Here is a 26,400-nt window from a genome sequence, read left to right as displayed (position 1 = left end):
TCCTTAACCAACTGAGCCATCCAGGCACCCCTAAAATAAATAATCTTTTTCAAAAACAAAACAAAGACTAGAACAGAAAAAAGAAGGGCATTATATAATGGTAGAAATATTAATCCATATACCCAACACAGGACCACCTATATACATAAAGCAAATTTTAATAGACATAAAAGGAGGAAGTGAAATTTATAGAGTAACACTAGGGGACTTTAATACACCACTTACATCAATGGATAGATCATCCCAACAGAACTTCAAGTCATTACCTTTGAATGACACATTAAACCAGATGGATCAAACAGATACAGATATTCCATCCCCAAACACCAGAATACACATTTTTTTTTCAAGAGCACACAGAATATTCTTCAATGTGGATCATGTTAGGACACAAAACAAAACTCAGAAACCTGCAATTATACCAAGCATCTTTTGTAACCACACCAGTCTTAAACTAGTAATCAATTATAGAACAATCAATTTCTACAGTATGAAACTAGAAATCCGATCTGGAGAAAATGGAAATACATGCAAGCTGAACAGTAGGCTGCTCAACCACAAGTGGGCAAAACATGAAATCAAAAAGGAAATTTAAAAAAAATACATGAAGACAAATGATAATGAAAACACAACTGTCCAGTGGGGAGGAGTCAAGATGGTGGAGGAGTAGCAGGCTGAGATGACATCAGGTAGCAGGAGTTCAGCTAGATAGTTTATCAAACCATTCTGAACACCTATAAACTCAACAAGAGATCAAAGAGAAGAAGAGCAGCAATTCTAGAAACAGAAAACCAACCACTTTCTGAGAGCTAGGATGTGCGGAGAAGTGAATCCGAAGCTACTGGAAGATAGACGCGGGAGGAGGGGCCGGCTCCCGGCAAGCAGTGGAGCAACAGAGCACAATACTCGAACTTTTAAAAGTCTGCTCCATGGGTGCATGGGTGGCTCAGTGGGTTGAGGCCTCTGCCTTCAGCTTGAGTCATGATCCCGTGGTTTGGGATTGGGCCCAGCATCGGGCTCTCTGCTCAGTGGGGAGCCTGCCTTCTCCTCTCTCTCTGCCTGCCTCTCTGCCTACTTGTGGTCTCTGTCTGTCAAATAAATGGATGGAATCTTTAAAAAAAAAAAAAAAGAGTCTGATCCACTGAGGGGCTTGCTCCAGAGGCTAAGTGGAGGTGGATCACTTGTGGGGACAATGTGGTCTCAGGTCCCACAGGGTCACAGAAGGATTGGGGGTGTCTGAGTGTAGCAGAGCTCGCAGGAATCAGAGTGGGGAAGCCAGCTACAGAGACGGAGCCAAGCAGTGAGCCCACAGCTTGGGGTTACCTTAACTTGTGATCCACAGTACAGATCCTGCTCTTTGAGCAGGGCCCCACAAGTGGCAGATCCAGGGAGGCCTACCTTCCTCCTCTGGAGGCAGGAATCTGCTGGGTTTGGAGACTCCAAGTTGTGCCAGAGACAGAAAAGCTCGGTCACAGGCCAGGTGAGCTCAGAGCGTGGCTGGAGGCCAGGGAGATGGGAGTGATTGAGTGCTTTTCTCTGAGCGCACACTGAGGAGTGGGGCCCTGAGCTCTCAGTTCCTCTGGGACAGAGATTGGGAGGCCGCTATTTTCATTCATGTCCTCCAGAACTTTATGGAAAGCATTCAGGGAACAAAAGCTCCCAAGAGCAAACCCGAGCAGATTACTTAGCCTGGCCCCTGGCAAGGTCACTGCAATTCTGCCTTGGGCAAAGACATTTGAGAATCACTATAACAGGCCACTCCTCCAGAAGATCAGCAAGAACATCCAGCCAAGACCAAGCTCACTGATCAAGGAGAACAGCAGAATTCTAGAGGAGGAGAAAGCAAAGCATGGAATTCATGGCTTTCTCCCCATGATTCTTTAGTCTTGCAAACTTACTTAAATTCTTTTAATTTTATTTTTCTCTTATTCTGATTTTTTTAACTTTCTTCTTTCCTCTTTTAACATTTTTAAACTAGTTTATCTTAGCATACCTTTCTAAAAAAATCTTTTTAAACTTTCATTGTTATACTCATATTTTATCCTTCATTGTATCTTACTTTATTTTTTATATACATATAGGGTTTTTTCTTCTAAAAAATTTTTGGGATACAATTTCTTCTAATACATCAAAGTATACCCTAAATGTAGCACAGTGCTTTGTTCTAGTCTCCAGCCTGAGCAAATTCTCTCCACTTTCTTTTTCTAACCAACTTATCAATTCTTTTTTTAGATTTTTTAAAAAATTTTCATCTTTACAGTCATATTTCATCCCTTCATCATGTTTACCCTTATTGTTATATATATATATATGTTATTCTTTCTTTAAAATTTTGGGAGGTAGTTTCTTCTAAGAGACCCAAATACTCCCCAAATCAAGTGGGTGGCTCTGTTCTATTCACTAGTCTAATATATATATATAAAACAAATATATATATATTTAATTTTTAAAATTAAAAAAAATTCTTTCTACACCCTTTCTTCCCCCCTGATTTGGGGTCTCTTCTTATTTGGTTAGCACACATTTTTCTGGGGTCTTTGCCACCCTTTTAGTATTTTATTCTCTCCTTCATATATTCTTATCTGGATAAAATGACAAGGCAGAAAAACTCACCACACAAAAAAGAACAAGAGGCAGTACAGAAGACTAGGGACCTAATAAATATGGACATTAGTAATATGTCATATCTAGAGTTCAGAATCATGATTCTCAAGGTGCTAGCCGGGCTTGAAAAATTCATGGAAGATATTAGAGAAACCCTATCTGGGGAAATAAAAGCCCTTTCTGGAAAAATAAAAGAATAAAAATCTAACTGAGATGAAATCAAAAAAGCTATTAATGAGGTACAATAAAAAATGGAGGTTCTTACTGCTCGGATAAATGAGGCAGAAGAGAGAATTAATGATATAGAAGACCAAATGATAGAGAATAAAGAAGCTGAGCAAAAGAGAGACAAACAACCACTGGACCACGAGGGGAGAATTCAAGAGATAAGTGATACCAAAAGATGAAACAACATTATATATATAATTATATAATAATTATATATATTTAATATAATATTTAATATAATAATTATATATATAATTATATATATAATGTTGTTTCATCTTTTGGTATCATATATATATATATCTTCTTTTGGGATTCCAAAAGAAGAAGAAAGAGAGAGGGAAGCAGAAGGTATATTGCAGCAAATTATTGTAGAGAATTTCCCCAATATGGCAAAGGGAACAAGCATCAAAATCCAGGAGGCAGAGAACAACCCCCTGCAAAATCAATAAAAATAGGTCCACACCCTGTTATCTAATTGTAAAACTTACAAGTCTTAATGACAAAGAGAAAATCCTGAGAGCAGCTCGGGACAAGAAGTCCGCAACATACAATGGTAAAAATATTAGATTGGCAGAACACTGATCCGGAGACCTGGCAGGCCAGAAAGAACTGGCATGATATATTCAGAGCACTAAATGAGAAAAACACGCACCCAAGAATACTCTATCCAGCTAGGCTCTCATTGAAAATAGAAGGAGAGATTAAAAAAAAGCTTCCAGGAAAAACAAAAACTAAAAGAATTTGCAAACACCAAACTAGCCCTACCGGAAATATTGTAAAGGATTCTCTAAGCAAAGAGAGAGCTTAAAACTAGTAGGCCAGAAGGGAACAGAGACAATATACAATAACAGTCATCTTACAGGCAATACAACAGCACAAAATTCATATCTTTCAAAAGTTACCCTGAGGGGCGCCTGGGTGGCTCAGTGGTTAAAGCCTTTGCCTTCAGCTCAGGTCATGATCCCAGGGTCCTAGGATCAAGCCCCACATCGGGCTATCTGCGGGGAGTCTGCTTCCTCCTCTATCTCTGCCTGCCTCTCTGCCTGCTTGTGATCTCTGTCAAATAAATAAATAAAACCTTTAAAAAAAAAAGTTACCCTGAAAGTAAATGGGCTAAATGCCCAATCAAAAGACACAGGGTATCAGATTGGATAAAAAACAAAACAAAACCCATCAATATGCTATCTACCAGAAGCTCAGTTTAGGCCCAAAGACACATCCGGATTTAAAGTGAGGGGGTGGAAAACAATTTACTATGCTGATGGACATTAAAGAAAGCTAGGGTGGCAATCTTTATATCAGATCAATTAGATTTTAAGCCAAAGACTATAATAAGAGATGAGGAAGGACACTATATCATACTTAATGGGTCTGTCCAACAAGAAGATCTAACAGTTTTAAATATCTATGCCCCTCACATGGGAGCAGCCAACTATATAAACCAATTAATAACAAAATCAAAGAAACACATTGACAATGATACAATAATAGTAGGGGACTTTAACAAGTCCCTCACTGAAATGGACAAATCATCCAAGTAAATAATTAACAAGGAAATCAAGGCCTCAAATGACACACTTGACCAGATGGACATCACAGATACATTCAGAACATTCCATCCCAAAGCGACAGAATACACATTCTTCTCTAGTGCACATGGAACATTCTCCAGTGTAGATCACATCCTGGATCACAAATCAGGTCTCAACTGGTACCAAAAGATTGGGATCACTCCCTGCCTATTTTCAGACCACAATGCTCTGAAGCTAGAACTCAGTCACAAGAGGAAATTTGGAAAGAACCCAAATGTATGGAGACTAAAGAGCATCCTTCTAAAGAATGAATGGGTCAATCAGGAAATTAAAGAAGAATTGAAAAAAATTATGGAAACAAATGATAAAGAAAACACAATGGTTCAAAATCTGTGGGACACAACAAAGGCAGTCCTGAGAGGAAAGTAGATAGTGATACAAGCCTTTCTCAAGAAACAAGAAAGGTCTCAAGTACGCATCCTAACCCTACACCTAAAGGAGCTGGGGAAAGAATAGCAAAGAAAGCCTAAACCCAGCAGAAGAAGGGAAATCATAAAGATCAGAGCAGAAATCAATGAAATGGAAACCAAAAGAACAGTAGAACAAATCAATGAAATTAGGAGCTGATTCTTTGAAGGAATTAATATGATTTATAAGCCCCTGGCCAGACTAATCAAAAAGAAAAGAGAAAGGACCCAAATAAGTAAAATCATGAATGAAAGCAGAGAGATCACAACCAACACCAAAGAAATACAAACAATTATAAGAATATATTATGAGCAACTATATGCCAGCAAATTGGACAATCTGGAAGAAATTGATGCATTCCCAGACACATATAAACTACCAAAACTGAACCAGGAAGAAATAGAAAACCTAAAGACACCCATAACCAGTAAGGAGATTGAAGCAGTCATTAAAAATCTCCCAACAAACAAGAACCCAGGGCCAGATGGCTTCCCAGGGGAATTCTATCAAACATTTAAAGAAGAATTAGTTCCTATTCTGAAACTGCTCCAAAAAATAGAAATGGAAGAAAAACTTCCAAATTCATTTTATGAGGCCAGCATTACCTTGATCCCAAAGCCAGACAAAGACCCCATCAAAAAAGAGAATTACAGGGCAATATCCTTGATGAACACAGTTGCGAAAATTCTCACCAAAATACTAGCCAATAGGATCCAACAGTACATTAAAAGGATTATTTGCCACAGCCAAGTGGGATTTATTGCAGTGCGCAAGTTTGGTTCAACATCTGCAAATCAATCAATGTGATACAATACATAAATAAAAGAAAAGACAAGAACCATATGATACTTTAAATAGATGCTGAAAATGCATTTGACAAAGTACAGCATCCCTTTCTGATCAAAACTCTTCAAAGTGTAGGGTTAGGGTTAGGGTTAGGGTTAGGACTTGTTATGGACTTTTCATTCTACTTAAACTCCTCAAAGTTTGGGGATAGAGGAAACATAACTCAATATTATCAAAGCCATCTATGAAAAACCTACCACGAATATAATTCTCAATGGGGAAAACAGAGAGTTGGTCCACTAAGTTTAGGAACACGGCAGGAATGTCCATTATCACCACTGCTATTCAACATAGTACTAGAAGTCCTAGCCTCAGCAATCATACAACACAAAGAAATTAAAGGCATCCAAATCAGCAAAGAAGAAGTCAATCATTCTTTGCAGATGATATGATACTTTATGTGGAAAACCCAGAAGACTCCACTCTAAAACTGCTAGAACTTGTACAGGAATTCAGTAAGGTATCAGGATACAAAATCAATGCACAGAAATCAGTTACATTTCTATACACCAGCAGCAAGACAGAAGAAAGAGAAATTAAGAAGTTGATCCCATTTACAATTGCACCCAAAACCATAAGATACCTAGGAATAAACCTCACCAACAAGGCAAGGAATCTGTTCTCAGAAAACTATAAAGTACTTATGAAAGAAATTGAGGAAGATACAAAGAAATGGAAAAAGTGTTCCATGCTCATGGATTGGAAGAACAAATATTGTGAAATGTCTATGCTACCTAAAGCAATCTACATTTTTAATGCAATCCCTATCAAAATCCCATCCATTTTTATTTCAAAAAAATGGAACAAATAATCCTAAAATTTATATGGAACCAGAAAAGACCTCAAATAGCCAGAGGAATGTTGAAAAAGAACGCGAAAGTTGATGGCATCACAATTCCAGACTTCAAGCTCTATTACAAAGCTGTCATCATCAAGACAGTCTAGTACTGGCACAAAAACAGACACACAGATCAATGGAACAGAATAGAGATCCCAGAAATAGACCCTCAACTCTATGGTCAACTAATCTTTGACAAGGCAGGAAAGAATGTCCAGTGGAAAAAAGATAGTGTCTTCAACAAATGGTGTTGGAAAAATTGGACAGCCACATGCAGAAAAATGAATATTTTAAGCAGCAATGTCCACAATAGCCAAACTATGGAAAGAACGTAGATGTCCATCAACAGATAAATGGATAAAGAAGAAGTGATACACACACACACACACACACACACACACACACAGGAATACTATGCAGCCATCAAAAGAAATGAAATCTTGCCATTTGCAATGATGTGGATGAAACTAGAGAGTATTACGCTAGGCGAAATAAGTCAATCCGAGAAAGACAATTATCATATGATCTCCCTGAGATGAGGAATTTGGGAGTCAATGTGGGGGGTATTGGGGAGGGGAAGGAAAAAATGAAACAAGATGGGTTCAGGAGGGAGACAAACCATAAGAGATTCTTAATCTCACAAAACAAACTGAGGGTTGCTGGGGGAAGGGGGTACTGAGAGGGTGGCTGAGTTATGGACACTGGGGAGGGTATGTGCTATGGTGAGTGCTGTGAAGTGTGTAAGCCTGACGATTCACAGATCTGTACCCCTGGGGCAAATAATATATTATATGTTAATAAAAATAAAAGAAAATTATAAAAAAAGAAATATGGCTGTTTCTTTTTTATTTAATTGAATAGATATTTATTTAAATAAATAAGTTTAAATAAAGAAAATTTGATTTAAATATTTATTTAAATTTATTTATTACATAGCTTTGGCCTTAAGGAAATCTGATTAGAGGCAAGAACAAGTCTGCTGGTAAGCAAATAATAGAAAAGGAAAATAATGGCTTCCATGTTTTGTTTTGCGTTGCTTTATTTTTCATTTATTTTTATTTTTTAATCTTTTTAGTTTTATTTATTTATTTTTGTAACATCTTTATTTTATTTTATTTTTTTCAGTGTTCATAGATTCATTGTTTATGCACCACACCCAGTACTCCATGCAATATGTACACTTCTTAATACCCAATACCATTGGTCTTGTACTGAGAGAGCAGATTTTCAGCTAATAATATCTCTTCTGTCATCCTAGTAATGCATGAGATGAGCTACATCTCTCAGGTTATCCTTGGATGCTTGACTCCTAAAAATATATTAAAGTCATCAACAATAAAGGCAAGAACAAATGGGGGAAATAACACTCTATCAACACAATCAGTACAGTGGGGACTGCAAACCAGAACAGAGAAGAGCATTACTCCTACTTGCAAAGCCTTCCCCTTCTTTGTCTGATTGGATCCATCTTCTGCATATTAAACACACCTGGAATCCCAATGAACACTCTGCAAAGAGTTCAGCAGAAATCATTGATTACAATGCCATTGTTGTGTAAGCTACAATTTTTTTCCCTGCCTAAATGCCTAGAAAATCTCAGCTATGTGTGGATCCTTTACACTGATTTTATTTTATTTCCTCCGAGCAATTAAAATCTTGGGAAATATTTCTTCATAGGACAATGGAATGGGGACACAATTAGTGGATTTCCCCATTTCTTGGAATTAAAATTCACCCTAAAGCATTTCAATAAGAAATTATAACACTAAATGTTATAAAAAAAAAAGGAACCAACAATAGTAACAATGAAGCAAAGAGTTGCTAGCATATATTTATCTCTTCTGAAGCCTGCAATGACAGTAAATAGCGTAATGATACATGAGAACAATCTGGAAATGTTCCGAGTACTCCAACAATGTGCAGTACTCACTTCTTGCCTACACAAGTACATCATTCTAGCGATGCTTCCTTCTTCCTTCTGCATATTTTATTTTTCCTATTCTACTGGTTTATTATCATCAGCAAATACTTCCATTTGAAAGCCATTTCTGACTTGACCTTTGCTTTAAGTCTCTGCCCATTTCTCTGTTGTTCATCTCATTGACAGTGTTATCTATAGTTTCTGCCTATAATGCCTCCTCTATTTCTCATTAGTCCTCTTTAATTAGATTTTTGCCCCATGATAACACTGTAACTTTTTTGTCAATGTAACCAGTCAGCCTCCATTTTACTTAATCCAGTATCAGGGGCTCCTGGGTAGCTCAATTGGTTAAGCATCTGCCTTTCACTCAGGTCATGATCCCAAGGTCCTTGGATGGAACCCTGAGTTAGGCTCCCTGCTGAGCAGGGAGTCTGCTTCTCCGTTTCCCTCTCCCTCTTCCCTGGCTTGCGCGCTCTCTCTCTCTCTCTCTCTCTCTCACGCGTGCACAAGGCATTCCTTTTTTTTTTTTATAACATTTAGTGTTATAATTTCTTATTGAAATGCTTTAGGGTGAATTTTAATTCCAAGAAATGGGGAAATCCACTAATTGTGTCCCCATTCCATTGTCCTATGAAGAAATATTTCCCAAGATTTTAATTGCTCGGAGGAAATAAAATAAAATCAGTGTAAAGGATCCACACATAGCTGAGATTTTCTAGGCATTTAGGCAGGGAAAAAAATTGTAGCTTATAAATAAATACAAATCTAAAAAAAATCCAATATCAAATCTCAGCCATAATCTTATTATAGAATTTAGGAAATATTCAGAATAGGTTCTGAGAGTCAAGAGACAATTGCTCTTCAGCCACTGTGCATGTTGTTCCCTGATCTTTAACCTTCGTGAAAGCTAATGAACTTGGTGCTTTGTTGAGGCTATTGTGCTTTATGAGTTTGATTATCAATAAGAACCCAAGGCCACTGCTGCAATTTAATCACTGTAGGTCGTACAGGTTGGCATCTTGAAGAAGAAGGATTGACTTTCAGACCTACAACTCGGTATGGCAAGGGTACTTCGTGGTCAGGTAAGGTCAAGGGAAGAAAGAGCTCAGGTTTCAATGCCAGGACAGTTGCTGACCCACTCTTTGTACGAAGCAGCAAAACTTCTGTGGTAGAGATTTGTTTGCTTGCTTGCTTATTATTTATGAGTGAAAAGTTTTGACTCCTGTTGAGATGGAAAAATAAATTCATAAGGAAAGGGCAATGGAGAGGAGGAGACCGAGAAAGACTATAACTGGGTTAGTACTTAATTGAATTTTAGTGCAAGTAGAATTGCTGAAAACATAAGAAAAGAGTCAATCATAGTAGGTAAAACAGACCATTGAAAAAGTGTTATTGTACAATTCTGTTGGGAATTTGAGAAATACTGTGATCAGTTATGATTTTATTCAGATGTGGTCATTAGTCACTAGCCATACTCCCAGGTACATGACACAGGAGAGAGGCCACCACGGAAGCCTGTCAATATAGTTCAAAGGAGTGTGACACTTTGTTTGAAAATCTTAGCAAGTCCCTGATAAATCTTCTTTCTCTCAGATTTATTAGTTAAATGATTGAGAGACTTATAATTTCATGGTAGACATAATTGAACAGAATGGACTATTCTGGTTGAGTCCCAGCAGAATTTAACATACAGAAAATTCTCCAGAATTTAGATGTAATTGAGTTGACCAATTTGGAATGAATGAAGTCATGAATTGAGCAAGTTTATGCTGAAAATTTTACCACTTGACTGTCTTGCCTTCTTTAAATAATGAAATATCCCCTGAAGTCCTTAAAATGTTACATGTACAAGCAAGGTCAGATTGATTTTATGACAACAAGCAATCAATCAGCCAGCCAAAATAATGTGCCTCTGGTTCATTCAACCATATACCTTGTGATATAGGCAGTTCCTTCTGCCTAGGCCACCTTATTTCAACCTCATGTTCAGGGGGCGATAAACCACATGGAAAACAACCTCTTGCTACGATATCTGCCATGCATTGCTTTAGCAATGAGAAGCCATTCCAAAGAACAAAGAAGGCTAACAGAAACATAAAAATGATAATGAGAGAAATGGGAAAAAAATGGTTTAGGTGAGTCAGCTGTTCAGGTGGTGGATAAAGAACAGGATAAAAATCAGAATGAAATTGGCAATGTTATTCTTAAATACTGTTGATACAGAATCGCCAGATGACAATGGTAATGAATCCCAGCTCAGGGGGCTGCCTCTCTTCAAAGGCACCATAAATCCTTCTCCATTTAACCTGAGTTGGAGAAAAAGAAGTCCCGTGATGCTAAAGAAGAATGGAGTGGGGGCACCCTGGTGGCTCAATGGGTTAAGCATGTGACTCTTGATTTTGGCTCTGGTCTTCACCTCAGAATCTTGGGATGGAGGCCTGAGTCAGTCTCCATACTCGGCTTGGAGTCTGTTTGGGATTCTCTCTCCCCCTTTCCCCCTGCTACTCTCCCTACTCTCTCTAGCTTTCTAAAATAAATATATAAAATCTTAAAAAAGAAAAAAAAGAATGGGAGAAATATGGAAATGGTGTGATACATTTATGTAGGCTTTCAATTGCCAGCCTGTGGCTGGATGTCAAGAAATGCTTTTCTTTGCTACCTCTAATGGTCATGTCAAAAAGAAACTTTCTTATTAAACAGTTTTATTGAGATATAATTTGCATACTATATAATTTGCTCAAACCTCTCTTTGCAGTTAATATTAAGCAGTACTGAATGTCAAGATTTATGTCTTAATTCTATTTTGTATTATATAATCAACTGTCTCCCCATTCACCTTTCATTTGGTTAATAAATATTTTTACATCCTTTTGATTTTAAAATTTTGAAAATATTTTGCCTTAAATACATTTATTATGTTCTGTATATGACAGGCTTCCTCTTTCATTCCATTGTAATAGTCTCTTCTTTTAAATATATGATTTTAATATGCTTATATATTTTTCTATGAAAATGTCTTTTATAGTTATTTTAAAATTTAAACTATAAATATCTCTTCCCAATTCCAAATTCTTAAGTTATTTTCCCATCCTTTGAACATAACCAGTAAATTAGCATGTTTTACCTACCAACAGAAAATCACACAGAGGGGTGTCTGCGTGGCTCAGTTGATTAAGCGTCTGTCTTCTGCTCAGATCATGATCCTAGGGTCCTGGGTTGGAGCCCTGAGTTGGACTCCCTGCTCAGCGGGGAGCCTGCTTCTCTCTCTCCCACTTCCCCTGCTTGTATTCCTTCTCTGGCTGTTTCTCTCTCTTTCTGTCCAATAAATAAATAAAATAAAAAAAAACACAAAAACCACACACACACACACACACACACATATTCTTTTTATGGTTGTCTAGAATTTTAGTTCCACTGAAAATATGAAGTTATTATGTAGTAAATATGCACCATTGGCCAATAGTTCCTGTTTTCTTTCTTTTTTGTACTTTACCACTATCTTTAAGTCAACAAAGATTGTTTTATGTTTGCATCTGTTGCATTTCAGTATTCAGTTTTAGTAAAACAAGTAAAACATCTTATAAATTAACAAATTGAATAGCTTTCCTTTTTAGTGTGTATGTTGAGGACAACTTTTTCATCAAATTTTTGGAAATTAGAGAATTTATTAGTAGGCAATCCTGAGCTGCATTGATGCTATTGGTACTGATTATATTGTGTCTGTTTTGAGGGTTTTTTTTCCCCTCAGGTTTGGAGGCTCCTATTGAGATATTCTCAAGGGCAGAGATTTTTTCCTCAGCTGTGTCCAGTCTACTAACAAGCCCATCAATGGTGTCCTTCACTTCTATCAAAGTGTTTTCTATCTCTAACATTTCTTTGGGGTTCTTAGGATTTCCATTTCTCTGCTCACATGGCCCATGTATTCTTGCATGCTATCTTCTCCATCCATTATAACCCTTAGAATATTAATTACAGTTGTTTTAAATTCCTAGTCTGATAATTCCAGTAGCCTTACCATGTCTGTTTCTGGTGCTTGCTCTGTCTCTTCAAATTGTGTTCTTTGCCCTTTTGGTATGCTTTGTTTTTTCCTGGTAGCCAGACATAGATGTACTGGGCAAATAGAACAGCTATAAATAGACTTTTGCAGGGCCTGGGTAGCTCAGTGGGTCAAGTGGCTGCCTTCGGCTCAGGTCATGATGCCAGGGTCCTGGGATTGAGCCCCACATGGGGCTCCCTGTTCTGTGGAGAGCCTGCTTCTCCCTCTCCCTCTGTTTGCTGCTCTACCTGCTTGTATTCTCTCTTTGTGTGTCAAATAAATAAATAAAATCTTTTAAAAAAATAAATAGACCTTTGGTGTTGCAGTATGAGGTATGTGGAGAGGGAAGTATTCTATAGTTCTATGATTAAGCCTCATGGTATTTTAGTGAGACTTTTAGTTAATGTATGTCTCTTCTGAACTATGAACTTCATAAGCATTTCTCAGTTTTGTTTTGTTTGCTTTTTCCCCTTTCCTTTAGGTGGTACAGGATGGCTAGAATGGTCTATGCCTGTCTATTTCCCTTCTTTCCCATGGAAAATTAGACTGGCTGGACTTGGTTATTTTTCTTTCAGCAGGTGAGCTGGATCTCCTAACACCCCAGCAGGTTAGTTTTCCTTGAGGGTAGACTTTAAGGGGAAAGCAGTTTGCTCTGGTTAGTCCTTTTTCTTATCAAATTTTTTTTTAACTTTCTATCATTGTTTTTATTACTGTGGAAAATTTCAAACATTCACTAAAGTAGAAGGAATAGTATAATAACTTCCAAAACCATGAGCATTTCATCCTCAATAATTATGTACATTTACCAACTTCAAATATTTCCCGGCCCCTGACAGAAACACATGTGGGGTAAGTTTTCTCCATTATTTATTGAGGAAACCTGGTCAAGCTCCTGGAGGTAAATCTGGTGGCAGCCATTTTATGACTCTTCTCCCCAGGAGTACTTAACTCTTAGAGTTGTTTGTGTCGAGCCTCTAGGAACTCAGCAACTGCACTTCGGGTTTTCCTACCCTAGTTCTCCTTCAGTGGTGGTTTCTGCTGGAGTCTCTACTGCGGTAAGTCATAACTCCCGTGTCTTCCTGTGTTTGTCTCTCCAGTGCTGGGGGCAGTTGATTTGCTTGCCTGTGTCCTCTTTTAGAGAGCCGTGAAGAGTTACTGATTTTTCAGTCTGTTTAGTGTTTTTTGTTTGTTAACTTATCGGGAATTTCCAAGTTCTTTATATGTGGAGCTGGGACTAGAAATGAGGGTTTTTAAAAAAAATTAATAGATTATATTTTGACTAGTTTTGGGTTCTAGAAAAATGAAGCAGAAACTGCAAATTTGGTGTATATCCTCTTCCTCCACATATAGTTTCTCATGTTAGTAATTTCCTGCATTAGTGTGATCCCTTTGTTAAAATTGAACCATTACTGATATGCTATCATTTCTTGAGGTACATAGTTTATGTTAGAGTTCACTTTTTGTGTTGTATATTATGGAAGTTTTGATAAATGCAGAGGATAATGTATATATTTCATTACAATGTGCTACAGAACATTTTCTACCCTATAATTTCCTGTGCTTTATCTACTTATCTTTCACTCTCAGCCCTAATCCCCAGCAACCACTTATCTTTTTACTATCTCCATATATTTGTCTTTTCAGAATGACATTTAGTTGGAATGATATTGTATGTAGTCTTTTTGGACAGGCGTCTCCATAATACACATTTAGGGTTTCTCCCTGTTTTTCAAAACTTGATGGTTTGTTTCTTTTTATTGTTGAGTAATTTTCTATTGTTAGGATGTACCAATTTATCTGTTGACCTAATGTTTGACATTTTGGTTGTTTCCCAATATTTTACAATTATGCATGAAGTGATAGAAACTTTATGTGCAGCTTTCTGTGTGAACATAAGTTTTCAACTCATTTGAGTAAATATTTAGAATAGTAACTAATGGATTTGTGATAAGACTGTGATGAACTTTGTAAAAACAAAAACAAAAACAAAAACCTTCCAAACTGTATTCTACATGTAAGCTATTAGACCATTTTCTCTCATGCAAGCAATGAGAGTTTCTGTTGCTCCACATTCTCATCAGTATTTTGGTTTTCTTCGTGTCTTGGGTTTTAATCATTCTAGATGCACAATGGTATCTTGTTTTAATTTGCAATTCCCTAATGCCCTAAGATATTGAACAGCTTCTTAGGTGCTTTCATTTGCCCTTTATTTTTTCTTCTCAACTTGAGCACCTTTTATGTACTTTTTTTTCTTACTATGTTAGCAAGGACTTCCAGGACAATGCTTAGTAAGGGTCGTGAAATGAGATCACCTTGTCTTGTTGATGATCTTAGGAGGAAATGATCTGGTTTCTCACTACTAAATAGGATATTAGTTTTAATTTAAATCAACTTGATTACTTTCCCCTCTATTTTAGTTGGAAGTTTTTTGTTTTTTTTAATCATTAATTGTATTGTATTTTTCAAATAATGCTTCTGTATCAATATACTTTTTCATGTCTAATATGTTGTGATGGATGATAATAATTTTAAAATGTTGATGCGGCCTTATATACCTGGAATCCCTCCCACTTGTTCATGGTATATAATCGTTTTCAGACAGGGTTGGATTTTATTTACTAATGTTTTGTTGTAGGCTTTTATATTTTCATGAAACATCTTGGTTTGTAGTTTTTTTTTTTCATGTTGTCATCCAGTTTTGTTATTGGAGTAATACTGACCTCACAGGATGACTTAGGAAGGGTTTGCTAGCTATTTTTGGATAGATTGTAGAGAAATGTATCAGTATTATTGAAATTTTTGTCAGAATTCACTAGTGAAGCCACCTGAAACAGGCAATTTCATTTTAGAAGGTTGTTAATCACTGAATTTGTTGTTTTAATAGAGATCTATTCAGATTCTACATCTTCTTGTGTGAGTTTCTTTAGATGATGACTTTGAGGGAATGTTTTATTTCATCAAGTTATCAAATTTGTGGGCATGGAGTTGTTAATAATATTCATTTACTAACGTTGCAGTGTTCATGGGATCAGTAGTGATGGTCACTTTCCAACTTCTGATATTTGCAATTTGTGTCTTCTCTTGTAATTTTTTTTTAATTTGGTAACCTGACTAGAGGCTTATAAATTTTATTGTTAAAGAAACCTGAAAAAAAAAAAGTGTGGTCCACAGTTTGTTTTGGCGAAGTAAAAAGTGTTAACCTGGTTAAAGCAGGAGGTAGAAAATACACCTAGTGAAGCTGCTTTGGGAGAACAAGTTTGGGACCAAATGTTAATACCGCAGGGGATATATTACTAATTTCATCTTATTAATGACTATAAGAAGTTGAATTCAAAAGGAGTCTAACCGTTGGCAATCAGAGACTCACTGAAAGAAAACACAGATTTTCTAAAACAATCAGCATGGAAATTTGTGGCTGTTTCTTTATAAAATCATAACAGATTAGTTTGAGAAGGGCAGTGAATAACATTTTGCTACTTACAGTGCTCTCTTATGCAAAGAGAACACAAAAGGAAGCATGTATATAAAATTCACTCATAATATACATGCATTAATTTAGTTCTTAGGGAATATTTTCATATGGGCCTCCCATTTCAAATTTCCTATAAATTGGTCAAATTAACAGAGTCTAGAAAAATTGAACCAACTATCTGAGCTACAACCATCCAGCAGAGTTCACATAACCTGAGTTAAAAATAAATGTTATTTTTGTAATTCATGGAGAATTTGCTTGATTTCTGAAGCAGAAAAGAAGTTATGTAGTAAGGATGAGGGACAAAGAACCATTAAAACTGTTATTTCTCTACAGAAAATCTAACCTTCCCAATATTTTATGTTTACTGTGCATTTTTTGTTATTAAAAAGTGCTATCACGCTGGGCACATCTGATCTTCATAATTTGAGTTACACCAAATTTCTAGACTCAAAATTATAGTAATTTTCTAACTCCTAGGAAAGATGAAGAAAGACCTAGGTCTTTGGATTCTGATGGATTCCTGTTTCACGTTGAGGTCTTTGGATAATACAGCTAGTATTTCTTATTACACTAACTTATTTTGAAATGTATTATGCATTAACTATGTAATTTTACCTGGTTTATACTTATATTAGTCACTTAAATAGCAATACAAGAAATTAAAACATTCTTCAAAGACATACTGTTATTAATTCCTTCATTAGTTTGAGAAGATAATAAATCCAGAAACCAGACTATGTGTGATCATAAAAAACATGTAGATCACCTTGAATTTTAGAAAATATCACTGCATCTGGCTTCCTGATTTGTATCGTGACATTTAAGATGCAAAAAAAATACTAACGTTTCCTTCTGCTCTGCATCACACATTCTGACGATTGATTTTATTTTCATTTGTTTTCACCTCCAAGATTTACATATCCTCTGATATCCTTATATAGATTAAAATTTTTCAGAGGACAAAAACTTTTTTTTAGTTTTTTTTTTTCAGTGTTCCAAGATTCATTGTTTATGCACCACACCCATTCACCATGACTTTAAGAACAAATGGTAGATGTGTAAAAATTTTGATTCATTAAGTGACCAAATAAATATAACTTTCACTTTTATTACCAAAATTTGTGTTTAATTTTGTTAATATGGTACTAGTATATGCAGGGGCTAAACTTAAATTGTATTGATTTTTATGCATGAGAATTTTTCTTCTGATTAAGGAGTTCTAAATGAATAGCCCTTCTTGTGTTCTATATTGACTTTTTTGGAGAATATCTATTACTATAGTATGTATGTATCTATCAGACAAAAATAAAAACACAGTTCTAACCTCAGAGTTCTTACATTATAGAATGATTTTAATAAAAAGGTGGGTATGTGGATGGTTGGTATTATTAATAAAATCTTTTAAAGGAAATTTATAAAATTCATTAGTTCTCCAAGAAAGAAATAATTTCACTCTGCTTTATATTAATGAAATTTAATTTCATGGTTATCCAAAAACTTCAAACCTCTCAGTGAAAAAATGTCTTCAGCCTAATTAATGTCAAAATTTGGAAACGTACAGTCTATGCTTTGAATACTGATATTTCTGGTTAAGAATAACAAAAGTAAGACTTGATAGAATTTAAGAGGCAACATATTACCTTTTAGTTTCAAAAAATATTGATCCATACTTGAAACTTTTATATAAGTCTTCAGTGCTGGCACCATCGTTACTTAAATCCATTTACAAGTTACTATGCCATTGCTCCATTCTAAGAGAAGGTAATTTGCCCCTATTCCCTATAATCTAAAATGTAATAGTTCACTTGAAGATTGTTGAGTAACCCCTGAGGGTTTACTCCATGCAATCTCAAAATAATCATGCTTTCAACAGCAGAAGGAGACATCTATATAGATATTCAAGTCAATTTTTTCCAAATTTTTCTTCAGAATGAATAATGGATTTATGTGTATATAAATAGTTGTTGCGTGAAAGGTTAACATTATGTTTTCACTACTATAATATTCCATTGTGCTGAACAAATTGTTTTTGTTTTTTGTTTTCTGTAATTGTGTACTACAATGCTTTTCAGAGTTTTTTTTTCTTTAAACGCTATCATGTCCAAATCCTTCCCATGTATTGGCTTTACTAGTTGGTCCATGTTTTTACCTTTGATCCTAATAGTCCTGTTCTGCTCTCTCTAGAATTTAGGGATGTCTGCTTTATCCTTAAAATCCAATTTAATTAAATTGAAAACTCTGTATTGAGTTAGAAACTGTGTTCAGCTCTGAGGCCAAGTAGAAGAACAGTCCCCTATGAGTTTTCCTTGGGAGTAGACAAAAGAATATGAAAGAAGGCATGGAAACAAATAATTATTGTAAGTTAGAGATGTAACAGATTGGGAAAATATTTGCTTTATGTGACTAAAAGATGACAGTGCTACTACTCAACATAAGAAAGTTTTCATGTTTATGTGTTACCAGTAACCATCTGATTGTCTTATATAAAGCCATAATCTGTAAATCTGTATAATATCCCCAAACTTAATTTTGTTATGAGTTACATTGTTTCCTTATTTTCTCCAAGTATTGCAGTTTGAAATATGTCCTTTAATTTCTTAAGCAATTTCTAAGAGTACAACATACTTTAATAAATGGGTCAACAACTATTTTTATGGTCCTCTTTGAAGTCAAGACTGTGAAATCACCTCTCTTTGGTAACTCTGAAAGTTCTGAGAAAGCATAACAGATGAATTAGAAATTCCACATATGTACCATAGTTTCCTAATAGTAGAGACATCACACTGAAAATGGAAATTAGCTGCTGCATTTAATTTTGGAAAACCTCAGATAATATTGATATTGACAAGAGTTGGAGATACGTGTGTGTGTGTGTGTGTGTGTGTATTTATCTATATATATGGAAAACATGAGAATGAGAGCCTTAAATGATTATTCCTTATGTGACTTATTGTGGTGGTGGTTGTTTGGTCTTTGTAATATCTTATTTTCAAAATACCATTCTGGTTCTTATTTTCTTAGCTATTAAAATATTATTTTCTGGGGGCGCCTGGGTGGCTCAGTGGGTTAAGCCGCTGCCTTTGGCTCAGGTCATGATCTCAGGGTCCTGGGATCAAGTCCTGCATCAGGCTCTCTGCTCAGCAGGGAGCCTGCTTCCCTCTCTCACTCTTTCTCTCTCTCTGCCTGCCTCTCCATCTACTTGTGATCTCTCTCTGTCAAATAAATAAATACAATATTTAAAAAAAATAAAAAATATTATTTTCTGTTATAATTTGACTTGAAGACTATTGACTTACTCAACTAGCTATATGATCTTGGATACACTGTTTAATTTCCCTGGTAAGACTGAAACATGTTGACTTATTCCTGATCATGCATAAGGTGGTCTGTATTTCAGCATTAATTGTGGTATCAGCCATAGCTTTTAGTTCCAATTTTGTTTTTGAGATTTAATTTATGAGGTTGAGAAAATTTACTAGTATTCTTAATTTACTGAGCAATTTTATCATGAATGTATATTGCATTTTCTCAAGTGCATTCACCACATCTTTTGCATTTAGCATATAATATTTCTCCTTTAATTTTAATGGAATAAATTATATATGTAGAAGAGGTTTTTTAATGTTGACAACTTTGACTTTGGAATTATTTTGTTCAACTAGCTTCTTTAAGATTTTTTTTTTAAGTAATCTCAATACCCATTATGGGGTTTGAACTCACAAGAGTCACATGCTCCACCCACTGAGCCAGCTAGGTGTTCCTCAACTAATGTGGAAGTTTATGTCATAGACTGGACTCCTTTTCCTTTTTCTTTATTGCATTTAATGTTGTAAATCTAAGCACTGATTAGCTTATGAGACAAAGTTGTGTTTTCATCAATTATTTTTGACTTTTTAAAATTTTTTTAGACCCATGATCTAATAGAAATAGATTGTATAATCTTCAAGCATATGGAAATTTTCTAGATTTATACTACTTAGTGAGTTAGAATTGAATACTGCTGTAGTACAGAACAAATTCTGTACAAATTCTAACAAAATGTGACCTGTTTTATGGCTCAGCATATGGCTTTTATCACTGAGTATTTCCAATACATTTGAGAGAAATGTGTATTTACCAATATTTGGTGGGATGTTATAGAATGTCAATTAAGTAAAAGTGGTACAGCTCTTCCAATCTGCTAAATCTTTACTGACTTTCTTTGCCTAATTAAAGACTGGAGGAAGGCTATTAATGAGGCCAGCTACTAATTTATGAAGAGGTTTTTAGTTTATTTTTTTTTCCAGATTGTTGTATTTACCATATATTTATTCTTCCAGGCATTGTTATCTATTCAGAATTAGTTTTCTTTTTTTTTAAGATTTTATATATTTATTTGACAGAGATCACAAGTAGGCAGAGAGGCAGGCAGAGAGATGGGGAGGAAGCAGGCTTCCTGCGGAGCAGAGCCCCATGCGGGGCCAGATCCCAGGACCCTGAGATCATGACCTGAGCTGAAGGCAGAGACTTAACCCACTGAGCCACCCAGGTGCCCCCAGAATTAGTTTTCTATATGGCATCTTTTCTCTTCAGTCTAAAATTCTTTTTTTTTAAAGATTTATTTATTTGACAGAGAGAAATCACAAGTAGACAGAGAGGCAGCCAGAGGGAAGCAGGCTCCCTGCTGAGCAGAGAGCCGGATGCGGGACTCGATCCCAGGACCCTGAGATCATGACCTGAGCCGAAGGCAGCGGCTTAATCCACTGAGCCACCCAGGCGCCCCCAGTCTAAAATTCTTTTAACAGACTTTATTTAGCAGGTCTGCTGGAGATAAATTCTTCCACATTTGTCTAAAATGTATGCATTCATTGATCTTTATCTGCTATTTACAGTTCTCTTGAAAGTCCCCCAAAATAAATTTAATGCCTAATATAAACTTTTTTTTTAATCATAGCATTTCCATTCAGTGCTTTTGAAAATTTCTGTCTCTTTATTGAAAAGCATTATTTATTTCCTCATGTTGTTTACTTCTTATTTAACATGTTAATCATAATTACCTTAATCCATTTCTGGTAATTCCACCATCTGGACATTTCTGGGACTGATAACATTATTATGATAGTAGTATGTTTTCACATTTCTTAATATTTCATTAAATGTGAGATACTTTGTATAAAAAACTGATAAAAATGGTTTCCCATAAAAATGAAACTGTTTCATCCGCTGAGTTAACTCATCTGGAACTGAAGGATAGCGTGCCTGATGTATAGTGTAAGTTTCAGCCACCTTTTAACTTTCTCCTGTTCCTCTACATACATCCTTACTCTACCAGCCTCCTTGTTGTCCCTTGACAAGTGACCCTTACTTCTCCTGCTTCAAATCCAGGGACAGACAGTCATTTTCCATGTTTAAATGTCAGCTGTTTTCCTATTAACAGCATTTAAGGAGGTTTCTTCCTTCTCTCACTTCTCTGTTAAAAGTTAAATCCACCATGGATCTCATCTAGCAGGGGACTTGTTACTTTTTTGTGTTCACAGGTCTATTTTCTAATGGCATAAAATAACTATGATTTTGAGTATTATCTGTCTTGAAATAATTACTGAGTCTTAAGTGGCACTCTTTAGTGATTCTTTACTAGCCTGGTACTATTTTTAAATGGCACTTGGAGATCTGGTCTTAAATTAGTTGTACTTGAAACTACTGTGAAAATCAGTGTATCAGTACTTGTGCTAAAATACCCACTGTGGGTATTTTAGTCACCCCTAACTCTGTCCCCAAAATTACAGTTTCCTTGAGCAAACTGTTGGAAATGGAAGAAGAAAAAGGAAAAGACCATGTAACATGTATACTGAGAAAAGCAGGTTTATGTTTTCTAAGGAATCAGGTAATAAGTCTTCGCAACTGAGTCTAATACAGAGTGGATAAGTTTGGGGCCACTCCATATAAACATTCATTCCTGCTATTAGAGTAAAAATGAGAATGAATCATCTTATAGGAGGTAATTGAGTGGACAATTCTTATGTCTTGCCAAATACATATTAATTGAATTATTCTGGTTATATACTATGCAAATGAAAAAATAGACAATCACCACCACCACCAACAACAACATAAAGGACATTGGGGTTTATCTGCTTGATCAGTAAAAAGACCTGTCGATCTGAAAAGAGGGAGCCAGGCCATAGTTTAGAAAAGATAGTTGATTAATAATCAGAAGACAACTTATTCCATTGTTGTATTTTTACTTTTGTTTCCCTTGCCTCAGGAGACATATATAGAAAGAAGTTGCAGTAGCCAATGTCAGAGTTTACTTCCTGAGTTCTCCTACAGTACTTCCATTGTTTTCCTATGGTTTTATGTCTCACATTTATGTCTTAAACCCATTTTGAACTAATTTTTGTGTTTGGTATAAGAAAATGGTCCACTTACATTTTTTTGCATATTGTTATTAAGTATTTTGTCAAAATAAAAGCTTCTGCACAGTGATGGAAACAACAAACTAAGGCAAATTACAGAATAGGGTAAGATATTTGCAAGTAACATATTTGATAAAGGGTTAGTGTCCAAAATATATAAAGAAGCTCAAAACCCCCAAAATGAATAATCTAATTTAAAAAATGGGCAGGAGACATGAAGACTCTTCTTCCAAAGAAGACACACAAATGGCCAACAGGTGTATCAAAAGATACTCAACATTGCTGATCATTAGGGATACACAAAACTACGATCAACTATCAACATAAACCTGTCAGAATGACTAAAATCAAGAACAGATGAAATAACAGGTGTTGCCAAAGATGTGGAGGAAGGGAAACCCTCTTGCATTATTGGTGGGAGTATAAAATGATGAAGCCATTCTGGAAAACAGTACGGAGTTTGGTCAAAAGTTAAAAATAGAACTACCATACAATTCATCAATTTTACTACTAAGATTTTACCCATGGAATCCAAAAACACCAATTCAAAGGGATACATGGAGCATTATCTACGATAACCAAATTACAGAAACAGTCCAACTGTCTGTCAACTGATGAATGGATGAAGGGGTGGTGTGTGTGTGTGTGTGTGCGTGCGTGCGCGCCATTTCATTATTTTTATGGCTGAGGAATCAGTGGGATATTACTCAGCCATAAAAGAAATGAAATCTTGCCATTCACAGTGACATGGATGGAGCTATAATACATAATGCTAAATGAAATAAGCCAGTCAGAGAAAGACAAATACTGTATACTTTCAGTCATGTGTAGAATTTAAAAATGAAGTGAGCGGGCACCTGGGTGGCTCAGTGGATTAAGCCTCTGCCTTTCGTTCAGGTCATGATCTCAGGGTCCTGGGATCGAGCCCCACATCAGGCTCTCTGCTCACCAAGGAGCCTGCTCACCCCCCCCCCCATGCCTGCCTCTCTGCCTAATTATGATCTCTGTCAAATAAATAAATAAAATCTTTTAAAAAATCAAGTGACAAAAGAAAAGGAGAGAGAGAGAGAAAGACCAAGAGACAGTCTCTTAACTATAGAGAAAAATGGATGATTACGAGTGGGGATGGGTGAGGTGGGTGATGAGGATTAAGAGGGCACTTGTCATGATGAGCACAGGGTATCTTACAGAAGTGTTGAATCATTATATTGTACACCTGCAACTAATATTACACTGCTAGAATTTAAACAAAATCTTAAATTCATTTTTATGTTATTTTTTTAAGTTCATAATAGAATACAAATTCATGAAATTCAAGCAAAAATTCATAAGGAAAGAACAGAGATAAGAAGAATAGAATGTAAGATAAAAAGGAACTAAGTGTGTCTGTTAGCTATTTGTATGTCTTTGGAGAAGTGGCTACTAGACACATGAAAAAATGTTCATCATCATTAGCCATCATGGAGATTCAAATCAAAGCCACCTTGAGATACCACCTTACACCAGTTAGAATGGCCAAAATTAACAAGAGAGTAAGCAATATGTGTTAAAAAGGATGTGGAGAAAGGGAAACCCTCTTACACCGTTCGTGGGAATGCAAGTTGGGATAGCCACTTTGGAGAACATTGTGTACGTGATATGTACATGATATGCATGACACCTAAATATTATGGTTAACTTTATTGGGGGATAAAAAATGAGAAGACTCTTATATTTAAAATACTTGTTGATTGACAGGCCACATATCTGAAATTTCAGCAGTACAATATTTTTTATTTGGGTTAAAGTGCATTTTCCAAAACTTTCACCAAAACCAATATACTCTGTTACTCAGGCTCGCTTGCCATAATAATATATTAATAAATAATGAAAATTACCATGGATTAGTTTATTTTAGTTTTATTTAGCAAGCACTTGATGGGTGAATGGTATACTGTGTAAGAAACAGTATCTGATTAATGTGCCAAGGTCACAGTCACAAAACAAATATTATACTGAAAAGAAAAAAAGGATTGCAAAGAAGTGTCTATCAGGAACTGAGATTTATGCCTAAGCTTTGTTTTGAGAAACAGCACAAATCCACTAGGGTATAACTTCTGTCCATACAATACACACATGTGTGTGCATATGTTCACACATGTGCTTATGTGTGTGTACACATACTTTTGATATTTCTTAAAATCATCTAAAATTCTATACAGATGTATAAAATGTAGGTCAGTTAAATTCAAAGGGGATATACTTTTGTATTTATCAATATATACATCTAGTCTATTAACATCTGAACTCTAAGAATTTTATGGTCACTAAATGTTAACATAATCAAAAATAAAACCACTTTAAGAAGATGAGACTTATAGACAGATGACTCAAACATTAGTTTATCCATGAACCCTTAGGCTTCAGAGTTTTAATACTGATTTTTCAAATAAGCAAATTTTTTATGGAAAAAGAATTCAATTTATTTCCTATTTTTGAAAAGTGTAAAAATTTTATAAAGGGCCTTGGGTATAAAATCTAAATATCTTCAGTGTGATCTGTCAGGAGCTTAAAATGTCACTTTGCAACCTTCATCATTAATTAGTGTTTGGCTCAAAGAAAGCAGGTACCAGGAGACCCTCCTGTACCAGGCAAAATGACAGCTTCCCCAGGATGAAGCCTCAGCCTTGTGTGAGGAAAGGGGTGGGGAGCAGGAAGGAATGGGGGAAGAACTGAGGGAGAGGCTGGGACCCTTATGTACTGAGATCTACACTGGGAAACACTCTAATGTGCTAAAACACTTTAATCTGTCTTCTTAACTGCTCAACACAAGTGGCCTGAGGCTTGTTCTAGGTAAGTTAAACTGTTTTCTGTGTATAGGGCCAACCCCCAATCCCACAGAGGCACAAATGTAGCCTCTACGAGGAAGGAAAAGCATCCACCAATGTAGCAAGAATTGGTTACCTTTGGCATTGGTGAACTTGTGCAGGCATAAAGAGTCCTGGTAGGAGTGAGGATCACCCAGTCTCACAGCTGTCCATTTACAGAAGTAACCATATAACACTGCCATGCTAGTCTCCAGAATATAGAGTTTGAAGTCCCTTTGTCCTGACAAAGCAGTTGGGAATTTTTCCAGTGTAAAGTCATGACCCAGACCTGAAGGAAGATGCTGGGGGCGAAGAACTTAGCTGTGAGGAGGGCGGTCCCTTTGAACTTATGGAATACAGAGTTGCCCAGTGCCGCCTCCTGATGGTGCATGGGAGAAGAATGAGGCACAAAGACTTTGGTTGCAAGAGAAAGGGAGCTGGGGGGACGACAGTAGAAAGGACTGTCGCCCCCTGCTCCATTCTCTTACAGCTGACTTGTTTGTGCCTAATTTGTCTCCTGTGTCCGTCAGAAGAAGACAGGCCAGGCCAGCCTGGAAGACAAAGGTGTTGGAGAACAGGAGGAAAATGATGCTGACGTTGAAGAGAATTGCGGTAGCCTGGATAATGAGAAACACCAGGATGATAGGAGCCATTTAGAGTAGTTCTGCAAAGGAATTAACAGATCCTAGGACAGTAGCAGGAATTGCAGGGAGGACACCAGGATATAGTCACTGGTCTGGAGCATCTTCCTTTTGTTCAATTTGGCCCCCAGGTACATGTTCCACATTTTCGCAGAAAATGGCAGCTAGATTTCTCCCTAGCAGTGAGGAAAAAGCACTAATGCATCAGAATCAGAGCTGTTTCCCTAGCTTTAAGACAGAGGATTCAAAGAGCCCCTACATTGGTTGTCACGGGGATGCCATCCTGGCTTCCGGAAACTGGTTTTAAATCCCGGAAGTAGATGGCGGTTGCAGGCTCCACCTGAGCTGTGCTAGCTGGTGGTCCTCCTTTCTCCTGCAGTACTCTGTGGCCAGTCCAGCTGCCTTGTTTGGACCCCTGCTTACCTGGGGCCTCTCCCCTCCTTTCTTTACAGCATTGCTGCTCCCAACAGCTGCCCAAGGCCTCCTGTCCATACCACAGGGCCTTGCTAAGGGCCAGCCCCAGGGGAGACACTTCACCTCTGCTGCAATCCTTATGTTTCCATATGA

General features: G+C 36.4%; 1 pseudogene; it reads right to left on the bottom strand.

Annotated features, from left to right (window-relative positions):
- Nucleotides 1-9,373: 9,373 nt before the first annotated feature.
- On the bottom strand, nucleotides 9,374-25,937 carry LOC101672925 (annotated as a pseudogene).
- Between the last annotated feature and the right edge of the window lie 463 nt (nucleotides 25,938-26,400).

The sequence above is a fragment of the Mustela putorius genome, unplaced genomic scaffold, assembly GCF_011764305.1.
Source record: "Mustela putorius furo isolate JIRA1106 unplaced genomic scaffold, ASM1176430v1.1 tig00003836_pilon_pilon_pilon, whole genome shotgun sequence".
NCBI lineage: Eukaryota > Metazoa > Chordata > Mammalia > Carnivora > Mustelidae > Mustela > Mustela putorius.
This window is presented reverse-complemented; position numbering and strand designations above follow the sequence as displayed.